Genomic DNA, 16,267 nt, shown 5'->3' with positions numbered 1-16,267 from the left:
TAATTACTGCTCACCCACTCTAGACTAAGCAACTGTAAACCCCATGGGCACTTGGTCCAGAAGACTCAGCTCCCACATCAGAATGACATATAAAGTAGGAGCCCCAAAAGTACCCTTCTGAAATACAGATTGCACATCAGCCTCTCCAGTCGAGAGCTCAGGCGGGCCGAATGTGGCCCGCGGGCCGGAGTTTGCCCACTCCTTTAACAACCGGTTCTAAACCGGCTTCAACATTTAATAACTGGTTCGCACCGGCTCCAGCTCACCACTGCCTCCGCCCCCATCTTTTCTTCTTTTTTCTTCAAGGGTGGGGTACTGTGCTTCTCCAGAGTTCCTTCTCTCTCCACCATGGCCGATTTAAATGAGGCCTCATCAGGCAGGAGAATCTGAAGTGGGTGGGTGCCATGCCTTCCCAACAGTAGACAGATGAACAGCCGCACATGCTGAGAGAGGAGATATCTCATCAGGGAGTCTCCTGATCATTTCTTCTCTGGTACAGGAAGAATTTTCCCTCATGCTGGCTTCCCCCTTTCCTTTTAACAATGACAAGGGACTAAGAGGGTAAGTGAATTCATAAGAGGCAAGAAGAAAAAATGGGGATCACATGGTAACCAAATGGCCGTATCAGAACCGTCTACCCTCCCAGTGCTCCAGGTCCACAGTGGGGACTATGCGTGGTATGCTTGTGTGGATGAGAAGTGAATTCAAGAGAAACAAGTGGGAAAATGGGAATGATATGAGGAGAACAGAAGGGGACTGTCCTGGTGTGTTTACCCTACACTGGTGGTGAAAAGGTTAGTATGGGCCGGAGATCCATTAATGAACCTGACTGGACCTGGAAGGTGGGGAAGGTCTAATTAAAGAGGAGTCCGCTGGGGAAGCAGCTGAGTGGTTCCTGTAAAGAGAGGAAGCCCAAAGTAGAAGGGAGCTGCAGAAAGAAGGAAGAACTCACTAATTGTACTCAGAGCAGTAGCAATGGGAAGCCAGAGACATACAAAGAAGCTACTGGGGTGGAACATGCTCCAGGGATGAGCCTGATAAAAGGCCAGGACCTGGGCCTCATGGAAAGAAGCCCCGTCAGGCTATCAACTGAAGAGGAGCTTTAGGAGGGAGTTTACATCTTGGGATGGGCCCTGATAAGGATAGTTCAGCAGAAGTGAAGGAAACTCCTGGAGTAGCCCTGAGAAAAGGCCAACCAACAGCCTTAGAATAGATAGAGGCAAGACTCCAACAAGTTAACCCTGTAGAAGACTACAGAAATGGAGGACCCTGGATAGATTAAAGGTTTAAGCCTGAGGAAGGAGAACAAAGTTGTTTTTGTAGTAGTTCCAGTTTCACTTTTGAAACTCGTTAAAAAACTTCCAAGGAAAGCCCTTGGGCCACTATTCTGCCAGAAAAGGAGCCCTGGAGGGGCAGAAGGCATCATATTAGTGACTAGAGTCATGTAGGTTGCTGTCTGTTTGAGACACTGATACCTCAGTATGGGAGAGACTTTCAAGGGACTTGGCTGAGCCATGAGAAGAGCGACTGCTGGAGGGGCCCTCAGCATATGCTACTAGATGAGGAAACATCTGCTCACATGCCCAGCCATGAGAGGGCATGTGCCACTCTTCAACAGGGACATATCTGGGAAATGGATGGACTGGAAGCAGAGATAGGTGGCTTGTCTGGACAGCTTTGTCATCAGGTAAGACAATGAAGGCATATTGGCATGCCAGAGAGATAAATAAAGCTATCAAGCTAACAGGTGGGGGGAAGAGACAGCAAGGTTACACCCAGCAGCAGAGAGAAGCTTGGTCTGGGTTTTACTTTTCAGAAGAATCCCTTTCAAAGGTTTACCAGTCTATAAATACAGGAAGTTGAACCTCAGGTGATAAGCAATTGAATCAACTGATCATATATAATATTACCATATTATATGGGTATACAGAGTGATGTCTTTTCTGAAAACTAATGACGCACTCAAGTATCAGGGGATAGCCGTGTTAGTCTGTATCCACAAAAACAACAAGGAGTCCGGTAACACCTAAAAGAATAACAGATTTATTTGAGCATAAGCTTTCGTGGGTAAAAACCCCACTTCTTCAGATGCATGGAGTGAAAATTACAGATGCAGCCATAAATATACTGACACATGAGGAGAACGGAGTTACCTCACAAGTGGAGAACCAGTGCTAACAGGGCCAATTTGATCAGGGTGCATGTAGTCCACTCCCATAATAAATGAGGAGGTGTCAATTCCAGGAGAGGCAAAGCTGCTTTTGTAATGAGCCAGCCACTCCCAGTCCCTATTTAAGCCCAAATTAATGGTGTTAAATTTGCAAATGAATTTTAGTTCTGCTGTTTCTCTTTGAAGTCTGTTTCTGAAGTTTTTCTCTTCAAGTATAGCTACTTTAAAATCTGTACAAAGAGATTCCAGAGGCGAACAGGACATCCCAGAAGCAAGTACTGCACAAATCCCTGAGGTCCTTGAATAATTTCTGAAGCAGATTGGGGATGACCGCCCAATATTTTACTGCCATTTCAGTCCCAGTTCCAAACTCCTGGCTACAGCCTGCTGGAGTGGCCTGTGCAAGCCTCGCACAGATACAGACACACATCATCTTCCTCTCCAAGTGCAAACAGATGGACATCATACCAAATGGACTGAAGGTAAAAAATCCATTGCAATCAACATACTACACTGACTATGGTGAGAGACTGTGCCAAACACTCTCAAAGAAACTGAGGAACCACCTGATTAGCATCCTGTACAGCAGACAGGAGAATATCAAGAATGAGCTCTCAAAACTGGAGACTCTCATACAAAACCAACCTTTCACCTTCCACGTGGCTGGACTTTACAAAAACGAGACAAGCCATTTCCAACTCTATTACATAGCAAGGCATTTTTGATTAAACTGAATTTATCATTCAGTGAAAGTGCAGCACACATAGGAGATGTTCTCTGAGGGCCAAATGTTCAACTGTAAGTACTTAAAGGCACCTAAATCTGTTTAGGCATTTAAATATTTGTGGTAGGCCCCCAAATAAGGATTTAGCTGCCTAATTTTATGTAATCAAGCTGGAATATTTGGTACTGTCAAAGCAACTGGCCAAACCACCGCTGCAAATGTTAATTTAAAATTCCAACCGAGCATGATTGTCTCATTCAGGGACATTTTATCATATAAAACTGAAGCGCCTATAAACCTAGACCTACTGCACAATCTCATCTAATGCAAATTGTTCCTTAGTGGGTAAAGCTAGGATGAAGGCAGCCATAGAACAGGGATAGTCAGGGACAGACCCAGAAACTTTCTTTCCCCTCAGTTACTTCTAGCCCAGGATTTATTCCCCAAGCTCTCCAGGCCTAGCCACCCTTGGCTGAGAAATGGAGCAAGCTGGCACCTGCCTTTGTATTAACACTGCCATGGGTTCCTCAAGACCAACACAGATGCATCCACCAGCATCTACCCCATCTACAGAAGAGTCCAGTGCAGACACCCAGCGCAGCCCCCTGTCCTCCAGTGGGGATTCCACTGGTGCCAATAAAGTCAGTTTCAATTTCCTTCCTACCCCCATCCTGCTTATTCTGCTGAGACAAGTCACCCCGCAGCAGGACAATCCCTGTTTCAGACTTGCACGCCTCCCCCAGCCACTGTGCCCCTCTCCTCTGCCTGCCAGCGCCAATGGGCCACTTGGGCACTGGCCCCAGCCCAGTCACCTTCTTCTCTTGCCCCTGCCCCCCCTCCGGTAGCATATGATCCCTGAGGGGGTCGCACTTCCACAAGGAGGGATAAGAGCCTCCTCCCCCCGCCCCCCAGCCCGCTTCGGGACCAATACCCGGCGCTGAACCTGCAGTGAATCGCCGCACCTTGGTGACCGGCCGCGGCTGCAGGCCAAGGGCAACACCGGCGCGCCCTTACGCACGGAGGACACCCCGCTCCACTGCTAGGGCTGGACTTTGGAGCGAAGTTGTGCGGGCTGTGGAGAAGCACCAGAAGAAGCTCCCCTGGTCTACCCCTTCCCCGCCTCGTACCTGTCCCTCAGGCCCACCACACCCCGTCCGAGCCATTCACTGCACGTCCCAACCCCACCCCCGATTCCCTCCCGTATCCCCCCTTCTGCTCCTCTCCAGCCCACCATGCCCCGCTGACACCCCGCAAACCCCTCCCCTCCTAAGGGATGTCCAGCACAATCCAGGTCTTTTTGCAGCCCTGCCTCTCCGTCCCTTACCTTGCTTCAGGACTGTTCCTCTGGCCGCTGCCGCTGGACTGGGCGGGAGACAGCGGGGCTTTGTTCCCTGCTGCCCAGGTTTCACTGGCCGCTGTTGTCACACGGAGAAACAACGGGCTCGGGGAGGTGGGTTGTGTGACTCTACCCAGGCCACTTCCGTGTCTGATACAAATGGGGGACTTCTTCCAAAAGCCCGTTGCTGCTCGCCAGGACAGGCAGAGCCCGGCTGCCCGCCTCCTCTCAGTCTCCTGCGGGACTCTGCTGTCTCTGAAATCTGGGGATCGGGAAGGGGACACAAACTCAGCCACCCCTCAACTCCTCATCACGTCCTTCTACCTCCTCCACGCCTCTCCCTTCAGCGCTGAGCCCCAGACACCCTAACACACGCTGTGCACATGGACTGATATTGACATATGTCCAGAGCCTATGTCCACACTCTCCACGGTGCTGATGCAGCTTCCAGGTCGGTCTGTCAGCCAAATCGAGTATGTTTTACCCTCCCCCCCACTCTGAGATCTGCTCTCCAAATCAAGCGCCTTCTAGTTCCATACTCTGCCCAGACTCCCACTACAGCAGGGATCTCTCAACGGGGCAGCCCCTTATCCCCGCCTCCAGCAGGCGGGACCGGCTCTCCCGCTCTCCAATCAGCCTGTCCCGTTCCCCCAGCAGCCCTCTGGAGCAAAAGGAGGTAGGTATCAGCTACCTGGAGGAAACTTCTATGTTAGGAAAACAAGACTTGAAAGGGAGAGTAGAATTGCTGCTGGACTTTCTGTTGCTACTCTAGGATAAAGCCCAGTCCCCAAAATTCCACTTCTTAAATGAACAAACCTAACCAATTAGTGTATCAAAAAAACCTACACCTCCCCCCCCCCCAGGCACCCTGGTGCAGCAGTGCTGAAAAAACAGGGCTCCTTCACCTCCATCCTGGTGGAGCCAGACAGTTTTTGAATCCTCCCCTCCTCAGCTCGCACACCCCAAAATTCCAAGTCCTAGTGCACCAGAATTATCTGAATTCTAGGATACAGAACCAATTGGCTGCTGGACCATGGTGTTTCATGTCCCTGTTGTGCTGGTTGCATTGTGCTCCAAACTCCTGATGGTTATACATGTAAGATTTTTTAAAAGTTAGGAATGTAGATAGGAACAGAGGAATTACTATTCTGAATCAGAACAGTAGTCCATCTAGTCCAGTACTTGTCTTGGCTAGTATCAGATTCTGCAGAAGAAGATGCAAGAAACCCTAGAGTGAACAATCATGGAAGAATGGATGTAGAGGAAGTTTCTTGAGAGCATCTTGAGTTAGTGGGTGGCTTATGTCCTGAAGCATTAAAGTTTATTAGACTCAATTTTTATACATCTGATTTAGCTGTGGATATTTTCAAGATAAGGATAATAAGATGGATGGGACATTTCCAGAAAAAAATAACAGAAATATCCAAAACACAAAACCTGGTAGTAATGGGGGACTTTAAATAAGGAAGAAGTGAGCGCAGCAGAATAAGGATAATGGACTTTAAAAAACTAAGAGAACTGGTACGGTATGGTACCATGGGAAGAAAATCGAAGGGAAAAAGGAGTTCAGGATAGTTGGCAGTTTCTCAAAGAGACAATATTAAAGGCGAAACAGCCAACTATCCTAATGGGAAGGATAGATATGATATGGATATGGCATAACTGAGATATACTTTATGCAATATGGGTCTTGTAAGGTATCATCAGAAAGGTTATAGTTTACTGAATGGTTTCAGAGTAGCAGCCGTGTTAGTCTGAATTTGCAAAAAGAAAAGGAGTACTTGTGGCACGTTAGAGACTAACAAATTTATTTGAGCATAAGCTTTCGTGAGCTACAGCTCGCTTCATCGGAAGCATGAATGTGATTATCCAATTTGTATACATGTATTGTTTCTGTATATAAAGTTAGGAATATTGACTATGTAACAGTTAAAACTGTGAGTGTGTTTGGGAGACACCCACCAGACAATGGGCCATCAGCCTTGATGGGCCATTAGGAAGAAACAATAAGACTTTGAAGATACTAATCTCTCTCCTTCCAGAGAGGCGTCCTGGGATGTAGCTGTGACACTACTAGGTCACCTGGTACTAAACACCATCTTGGACTTTTAGTAATTTTCCACTAAAAGGGTGGGGGAGGTCAAGACTAGGAAACAAAAGGTTCGCACCTTATATAAATTCTATTTCAGGCTGGGGAGAAAGGCAAACAGGACTCTTCTCCATTGTCTTCCTGCCCAAGAAGAAAGTACCTAAAGAGACAAAGGAACTGAGCGGTGGGAAAGGAAAGGGCTGAATTGAGACTAAGACAGAAGTCTAGTCTGTAAAGATAAATACGTGGAATTCTAAACTACAGGAACTCTGCAACTTGCCTAAAACAATATTTAGGGTGAGATATTATTTCTTGAAACCAGTCTCTTTAAGATCTTAAGCTTAGTATGCATGTTTTGTTTTATTTGCTTGGTAATCTGCTTTGTTCTGTTTGCTATCCTTTATAATCACTTTAAAATATAATCATTTAAAATCTGTATATCTTCCTCTGCATTGAGGGAGGGGGTGAATTTATGAGCTTACATTGTATAGATTTCTCTAGAGCGCAAGACAATATTATTTTAGGTGTACTTTCCAGAGGGGAGCTGCATTTGAGTGCTGGGTGATTTCCTAGCTGAGTCTTCTCATAGAAAGCTGTTTGAAGATTCTGTGTGATTCTACAGCTGGTGCGTCCTTACCTGTGTGTGTGTGCTGCCAGAGGCTAGATAGCCTAATTCAGCAAAACAGGGAGAGGGAGCCCAGGCTAGTGGAGGAGACAGGCTCAGTGAAATCCCAGTACATCAGATGGCATCCCAGACAGGGGGTCCAACCCGTCACACTGTTGCTAACTGGTTATTTGATATTGGGTAACTGTCAGCGTGTGTTTTATTTTTGTGTATTCTAAATGATTTTCAGGGACATCCATAGCTTTGGATGGAGCTCATTAATTGTAGAGCAGTAAAAGTCTAAATAAATACTTAGTCATTCCTTTTGTAAAGAGTTCCTCACGTCTTCTCAGTCATCTGCAGTGAATACTTTTTGTTTTGTTTTAGATTAGCAAGTGCAGAGACAGCAACAGCATTTGAAGATGTTTATGCTGTTTCAAAACTATTTTTGTAGCAAACCTCATAAAAATCATAACCCAAAATGTTTTAAAATTACAAGATTTAAAAAATATTAATTTTTTAATTCACGAGATCGCTTTTCCTTTATTTTTTAAAGAAAAGTGCTATAATGGTCCAGAAGAGAACAAAAATTACCAAAAATTACCTTGTAACAGAAGGCGTATAAGCTTGTAAGATTTTTAACTTAGTCTTACTAGGCCATAGGCTTAAGAATGCTTGACATTCATGGGTGACCTAGGAATAACTCCATGCACCAAAAGTCATAAGATTACTGTAAAGATGTGCCAATAGGTGATTGCAATGCACCACAGTGTATTGTCTGAGACCATGAGACACCTGATTATAACAGCTTTGAATGTCTGTCTTGACTGCAGAATACCTATCATGCATAGATGCTAATGAGAATAAGAGGAACTACACACAACCTATAAAAATGGGGCACCCCAATATTCATGGGATGTAAAAGTACAGATAAGGGACAGTGGGTTGACACTTTCTTGAATATGCATAAGGTGTTAGGTATAGTTAGAATTACAATATATAAAGGGTTCCCTGGTTGAGTAAAAGTGGGAATACCCACAGGAAAAACCCCAGCAGGAACTATCCTTCTACAGATGATGAATTGGTGAGAGGTTCTTCAGACCCTAGAATATCTTTGAGGATGTGAGTATGACCACAGTTATAATTATTGCATAGGTTTTTGTAGGATTTCTATATGTACAGATAATTGTAACTGTATTTACAATTACTTTAATAAAACTTGTCATTACAGATAAGACTTTATACTTGCTTTAATAAAACTTGTCATTGCAGATAAGACTTTGTACTTGTGATTGTTTCTGTCGTCATTGTCCTTAGACTTCGTGTGTTCTTAGAACCTCCAAATTTGAGAAAAGCACCAAGGGCAGTTTCACTCTGTTAAGCTTGAAACTGTAGAAACTGGAGCCAAACCCAGAGTGGTGTAATATAACATCACTAAATTTACTTTAAATAAATTAAAAGGCTACAGAATGGTAACCCTGATGGGATTCTAGTGACTACAGGGAAGAAAAAGGAGAGAAAAGACCACCTTTGATAATAGGGGAATGGTTTGTGTACCCCTACTTGAGAAAATCAATTGATAAAAATCATTTCATGCAGGTAGGAGAATCATGTCATGCTCACAGTAACTGTTTTGCTTGTGCCTGGTTTTTGTGTGCTATCTATTGCATTATTATGTGGTTTTTTTTATCTGTCTATATGATATTGTAAAATCTGAGTTCCCAAGGAAAAATGTAAAGAGGAAGTATCCTCTCATTGATACTGCAGTTATTGAAATTGATTAAGCTGTCTTATTGATGAGTAATGTTTAAGGGGGAGATTATCATATAGTGGTACCAAATAGATAAATAGCTCTTGTGTGTGAGAGAGCCAGCACTTGCATATGGGAAGAAGGCCTTATCAAGCATGGCAGAGTGAGTTCAATGGTCAGCTGCCACTAGTAATCTCCGCAAATAATAAGCTCCCCAAACCATTAGGCTCCTCTGGATTGCACCACCAATGATGGATCAAGGAAAACTTTGTGGGGTTAGCTTCATCTCCGCCCCTCCTCTCCATGTATTCTGTACTGCGGCTGCTAGCAGCTGAAGGGGAAGAAAGCCCCACAAGCACTTCTCAGCCTGGATAATATGCCAGAGAATATTTAGTGATAATATGGAGAAAGGGAGGGAGGGACGCCTTCCTAATAGAGGTTTCAGAGTAGCAGCCGTGTTAGTCTGTATTCGCAAAAAGAAAAGGAGTACTTGTGGCACCTTAGAGACTAACCAATTTATTTGAGCATAAGCTTTCGTGAGCTACAGCTCACTGAGAACTCCTAAGAGAATCGTTGAACAAGGTCAGGTGCCAGTTCAGATAGTTGCTGCAGTGGCCCCACAGACGCCCCTTGAGGCCTCTGTGCGGGACTACATTGAAACCTATCGTGGAGGGTTAGCAAAAATTCTGAATAATCAAACCCTCACAGACCACCCAGATCCATGGAACTTAAGTTGTTCCATTTTTAAGAAAGAAACATTAAAGAGAAAACCTCAGAAGGTGAAGGGAATATCAATAGGTTGTGAAAATATTGCATGTAACATTTTAGGAAGGAAAACAGACCAGTTGAATCAGGCACAACAAGCCTTATCCCAGGAGAAAAGGATTAGTGAGGCATTGAGAGAGCAGCTTATTCAGACAATGGAATAAGAATTCTATTCTTATTTATCAGAGAGATGGTCTTGCAAAAGAACTGACTTGCTGCAAGCAGCAATTACAAAGAGCTGTTTATGAGATTACAGTGTCAAATCAAATCAAGCAACAGTGGGCCAGAAATGTTTGTTTGGGCAAGAAGTGAAAATTGCAGAACTAGTTCTGAGAATTGAAGAGTTAGAGCAAACCTGTGATACTCTGGAGGGCATGTATTTTCAGCTAGTAAAAATAGATGGTGAGACTGGAAAGGAAGCCCAAGATGTCCCAGAGATGGAGAGTGAGATGGAGAGTGAGGAAGATATGTGTACAGATATGCAGCTGCCCCCATGTATATTTTGTTAATGTAGTACCGATCCAACTTCCTATACTCCAGGAGCCATGGTGGGACCTCGGAAAGACCAGCCAGCATTAGGACATAGACCCTCACCCCCACTTACCTGGTCCAGGACTAGATACAGACAGGAAGAGAACAGAAAGGGACTTGTGAACACTCTGGAGAGTCAGAAAAAGAGGAACAGCTAGGCACAAATGATTTCAGGGGAGCACAGGGTGGATTTGAAGAGGTTGTCAGGACTAAAGAAGGGGAAAAAGGAAAACAGACAGGCAGTGTCAGTGAAAGGTCAGATAAGGAGTTGGATGTTGAATGATTGTAACAGGATATGAAAAAGACAGAGAATTTCAATCTATGAATTTGGATTGCCAATCCACACCAACCCATTGTAGTAGCTAGTACATTATCCTGGACTTTGACTTCACTTCAGAGCATGGGAGCCAGGAAGGGGAGGAGAATGAGGATCCACAAGGACACAAAGCATGAATCGAACAGGTCCTGTTCAGGTTCTCCCCCCCCCACCCCCCAGCAAGGGAAAACATTGGAGAGGGAAGGTCACATGTGAAGCCATTAGTGGCTAAACATATAGATGCTTTTGCTAAGCATAAGCATGAGTGTGGAAGAATGGCAGTGACTATTGTAATCACAGGAGGCAATTTTCCCCCACAGAAGTTTCTTTTTTAGGTATTATCTTGCCTTGAGGAGATAGAACACCAGTCCAACAGAAGGGCTTCCATTACAAGTCCACTGTATAAACTTCTGAAAAAAGGGATTGGTTGGGCCTGGACCGATCAGCATGTGAATACATTTGTAGAACTGCAGCAAGCAGTAATGCAAGCACCTGTGCTAATCACTCCAGAACCCAACAAACGGTATCACTTAGAGATCTCTACAAGTGCAACGGCACTTGCAGCAGTAGCTTCTCAAGAGAGGCATGGGAAAATCAGGCCAGTAGCCTATGCCCCTAGAAAAATGAGTCCAGTGGAACTCAAATATTTCATCTGTGAAAAATATTTATTGGCCACCATCTGGGAAATCAAGCATGTTGCATTTTTAATTGGTTTAAACCCAATAATGCTGCATTCCACACATACACTGCTCCAGTTTTTGCTCTCTAATCCAATCAATGATGGACAGGTGTCTAGTGCTCAACTGGCACACTGGACCTTGTTGTTGCAGGGCAAGGATATAACAGTGTCCCCAGTACAAACCTTAGCTCTGTTATTAGGTGCCCTGTTGTATTCTGGGAACCATCATGTTTGCCCAGATGTTGATCAAGGGAAACCTTTGACCCAGTTTTTCACATTAATGCCTCCCCAAATAAAAATCACAGAAGCATATTGCTTTTTCATAGATTGGTCCAGCTACTATGATCAGGGGAAACCAATACCTTCCTGTTGTTATTGATCTATTCTCTAAATGTGTGGAAGCATTTCCCTTTAAACACTGCCTTAGCCAAAGCAAAGATCTTGGTAGAACAAGCCTTCTCTTGTTGGGGACTCCCTGGTACGCTAGAGTCAGACAGAGGAACAGACTGACAATGGGCAAGTGTTTCAAAGGTGTTTACAGTTGTTGGGAGTGGAACAAAAATTGCATTTTCCATATAGATCTTAATTATTGGGAAGGGTATAGTGAACAAATTGCACCATCAGATTAATGCTGAGGAAGCTGGTGGATGCAGTTGGGATACTATGATTCCAAGCATTTTAATGGCACTCAGGGCAACTCCAGCTGCCTTCACAGATCGTACATCCTTTGAAGTGATGACTGACGAATGCCAGAACACCTTTTGTGGCATATCAGTGGCATGCAGCAAGACGGAGTCAAACTAGAGACCTATCTTCAAGCATTAAAGAAACATCTTAACCAAGTTCATTTGCAGGTAGCTGTTGAATTGGGAAAGTCTAAATGGAAGGTAAAAGCCTATTTTGATAAAGGCCATAGAGAGAATGCTTGGGAAATTGGAGATCAGGTTATGCTCCTAACATAGGTGGTACAAGAATACAATTTATGTAACTGATGGAGTGGTCCACACTATATTATGGATACAGTTCCTCTGTTACAAAATTAGCATTAGAGGAAAAGGAAAGATAGATAAATTCTACCATGCCAATTGCTTAAAGCTGTACCAGAAAATAAATATTTCTCCATAAACAGAGGAACCAGCGATGTTGACCACAAAAGAGGAAGTGGAGGACCAGATACAGCCAGCCATTTTTATCAGGGAAAAAAAATGCATTTTTGACAACACAGATTCTATATTATTGCCTTAACACTGCACTTCAAACAGTATAACAACAGACTGTCCCAGTACAACAGGAAACAAGAATAGTCAAGGCAAATTAGGACTATTTCCATTCCCTTTTTAGCTACTGTTACCTCACCAGTAGCATCTATAGCTGATGTTAGAGAAGGAGGTATTTATGGAGTGATGCATAGCATAAACCCACATCAAGTTCCAAAATCTCCATATGCTTCTGTACCGAAGTCCAGGAGAACAGTAGATCCACCACTTGAGATGATACCTGAAGAAATAGCTAACCCTTAATAAGTATAGAATTAAGTTACATGTATACACCTAGATTTAAGTTACATATAGGTTTCAAGTACATATAAGTGTTAAGTTATGAATAACAGTGTTTGTTATATAACTGGTGTAAAAGGGTTTTTTTCAACCTGTCAAAGGTGGGGGAAACTGTAGCCAATTAATTAACTTTATCATCCATTTATCATTGTACTATGTGATGTTATGGTCAGTTTATATGATCTTTCATATACATGTATGCGAAATAGATTTAAATTGTAGGATCATAGAAATATAGAATTGATCAGTATTTCGGAGTGATGAGTGTATATTAGGTGTGTAAGTAAAGCATGGCTGTAAAACAAGGCCTATAGGCTGAGACCTGTAAGATTTTAACTTAGCCATACTAGGCCATACTACCACCCCTGTAGCTCAGAACTCACAGTCTAATGCAGAGCTCAGAACTCACAGTCTAATGCAGTCAGGAGATGGGTTTATCTTTTTGCATTATGATGGTGGTCTCTTGTCACTACAAATATTCAATTACATTGTGAATTCCCAAGGACTCTGGGGCTGTTGCTGCACAATCAGCTTTCCTCTGTCATCCTTTTGACAGTGATGACACCAGGCAAACTGTTGTTCTTATTGGACATACACATATATTTTTAGATAAAAATATAAATATTCTTACTGTAAGGTTGCAATGCAACACTACTTTATTTTGTGGAATTCGGAATGATAGTACCTAACACCTACAAAGGAAAGAGAAAAACAGGCTGCTCCCTAAGGCAGGAAGTCACAACTCACCCCACCTTCCTTTAAACTGGTTCTTTTCAAACAGACTCTTCTAAGAGACCCCTGAACCAAACCCTCAACTCCTGCTCTTAAAGCAATAGCTTGCAATTCCAACACGGTCCTCAATACACCACACAAACTATCCTATGTCTCTTACACAAAAAGAATAGGACACAAGATCCCTACTGTGAAAGACAGGAATCAGACTTAGAAGCAAAAAGGAAGTCCTTTTGGAAACATGAAATGGAAGCATTAAATCCCAAGCCAAACTGCTGTAAGTTACTTCTTTTAGCTGGTTTATGGACCACACATTGAGCCATAGTTTAAAATGTAAACACAAACAAGATAAAAGGAAAAATAAGTGCAACAAGATGGGTGAATGTTTCACAGCTTTGCTGTTGTGGTTTCCTTATAGATCACATCAAGGAGTTGTAAGGCAGTGTTGCCTAGTGGATAGGATTGGGGACTGGAATGGGACACAAGAGACTGGGTTCTATTCTTGCCTTTGCTACTGACCTACTGTGTGACCTTGGGCCAGTCTCTCTGGACTAGATTCATAAAGGAACTTTGGTACCTAAAGTAGCAATTAGGCACCTAAATCCAATATTTAGGCACCACTTGCATTCACAACATCTTTACTCAGCTGCAACCTAACCCTGGAGGTGCCTAAAATCCAGATGCCTAAGCCGCAGTGTCATTCATAAATCAGGGGGAGATAGGTGAGATTGGCGGGAGAATTGGGGCCCAGTCCAGTTCTTAGAGGCTATTGGTTTGAGTCTCATTCAAAATCTGGCAGATTCAGTCCTATTAAAATAAAATCAATAGCATGTGTACCAAAGGGTCTGATTCTCTGCATAAGCTAACCCAGATAGCTCCACTTTTTTGTCGATACAGAAAAATAACCAGTATTTTACATGACCCAAATATATACTGTCCCTTCTCTTCAACCGTCTAGACAGGCATCATGTCAGAAGTATGGCCTCTGGTCTCAGGTGTCTCATGTCATCCTTCCTCTCTCACTCTCTTCCTTTTTGGGGTTCCTGCATTAACCCTTTCAGATTACTTTGTCTGCATTCCCCCACCCCATATATTCATAAATGTATTTATCCAGATGTATTCTCCTAAGTAGGAAATTAGTCTCTAGTCTTTAGTCTACTGTTTGTTTGTGTCCCAAATCCATTCAGGATTATATCATTGCTTTAGATAAACAATTTTGGTTCCTGTTTTTCCTTCGTTGTCATTTCAACTTAAGAGTTCTTTTGACCTGTAGCGGTTTCCTTCTTATCTTCTACCTTATGCTTTAAAGTGAAAGACTCTAGGAGTTCTATCTTTTTATCTGATCAAACAGAAGGTTAAGGGGTGGCTTGATCACACTCTATAAGTACCTACATGGGGAACAGAAATTTGATGATAGAGGGCTCTTCAGTCTAGCAGACAAAGGTATAACCAGATCATTGGCTGGAAGCTGAAACTAGCAAATTCAGGCTAGGAATATGGCACATTTTTAACACAGACAACAATAATCACTGGAACTACTTACCAAAGGCTGTCTTCATCACTGGAAATGTTTAAACCGAGACTGGATCTTTTTCCTCAAAGATATGCTGTAATTCAAACAAAGCTAGTGGACTTGAAGCAACAATTAATTGAGGGAAGTCTTATGGCCTAAAGGAGGTCAGACTAGATGTTCACAATGGTCCCTTCTGGCCTTAAAATCTATAAATGTATGTTCTTTAGGTCTAGCTTAATTACCATGTTGTTTGGAGATGTTTTGTCTGGTTTGGATATCTACCTGGAGATAGCCTTATTCTCAGATTCCAGACATGGAAACAAGTTTTGAATAATAGCTTTCCCATCACCACGGAGTCCTGTATGCTACCAAACCATGAAGTAATGTTGTGCAAGATCTCCATATTTCATTATATCTGCTGTGGTGTTCTCTTAATGATCCTTCTTGTGGGCATTCATATTCAGCAAGGTAGTAGCACAGAATCATAAAAATGTAGGGCTAGAAGGGACCTTGAGAGGTCATCTAGTCCAGCCCCGGTGGACCAAGTAAACCTAGACCATCTTTGACAGGTGTTTGTCCAACCTGATCTTAAAAACCTCCAAAGTCAGGCAGGTAACTTCCATTTGTAACCTATACTCATGCTTAACTATCCTTATAGCTAGAAAGTTTTTCCTAATATCTAATCTAAATCTCCCTTGCTGCAGATTAAGCTTATTATTTCTCATTCTACCCTCAACGGTCATGGAGAACAATTGATCACTGTCCTCTTTGTAACAATCTTTCACATATTTGAAGACTGTTATTATGTCACTCACAAGTCTCCTCTTCCCCATACCCAGGTTTTTTTAACCTTTCCTCATAGGTTTGACTGTTTGATGGTGTCCTGGCACTGGCCCTTTTTTGTAGCTGTTCTGGATTATGCAACAGGCAACCTTCACAGGGCATGAGGAAATGGATGTGAGAGGAGAGCCAGGGTTAGTATGAATGAGGGAGTTTGTTAATTATGAAGGAGGGGCAGGGCATGATAAAGGAGTAAAGTGCAGGGCAGAGTGTGGCAGTTAAGAAGATGACCATGGAACCAACTGAATGGTAGACAATTGGCCATGCCATCTACTAGCTGACTTTCCCTGGAATTAGGCTTCTAATGAATCAAGTTCTGAAGAGCAGGAATGACTCTTCTTTCTTTTTTTCCTGGTTACTTGGAGGCAAGCTGAAAAGTAAAAGTAAATTAATAGTAAACATTGCAAGAAGAGAGTCAGGAAAGTAGAAACACAATCTACATTTCTCTGAAGTTGCATTTTTATTGATGGCAGGGGGAGGAGTCATTCACTGCTGAGCCACAGTGATGAATAATGAAAAGCTTAAACAATTAGGCTGTGTTATAATAAAATAGTCATTTGTCCAAACTCTGACTCCTGATCCGTCAATATCTCTTTGTGAGAGGTACAATCCCTAAAATAAGCCTTTGTCTCGAGTGGAATGCAACCAGAGGCGTGTAGTGC

General features: G+C 43.1%; 1 protein-coding gene across 1 annotated transcript in view; it reads right to left on the bottom strand.

The window, feature by feature from the left end:
• The window catches only part of UGT8 (UDP glycosyltransferase 8), a 70,239-nt gene extending 65,040 nt beyond the window's left edge, over positions 1–5,199 (bottom strand). The window contains exon 1 of the mRNA XM_007054440.3: positions 4,219–5,199. The gene's annotated coding sequence lies outside the window, so the exon portion shown is untranslated. The remainder of the gene's footprint in view (positions 1–4,218) is intronic.
• Between the last annotated feature and the right edge of the window lie 11,068 nt (positions 5,200–16,267).

This window comes from Chelonia mydas, chromosome 4 (assembly GCF_015237465.2).
Source record: "Chelonia mydas isolate rCheMyd1 chromosome 4, rCheMyd1.pri.v2, whole genome shotgun sequence".
Taxonomy (NCBI): Eukaryota; Metazoa; Chordata; order Testudines; family Cheloniidae; genus Chelonia; species Chelonia mydas.
The sequence above is the reverse complement of the archived record's forward strand: the minus strand, read 5'-3'. Positions and strand labels throughout refer to the sequence as shown.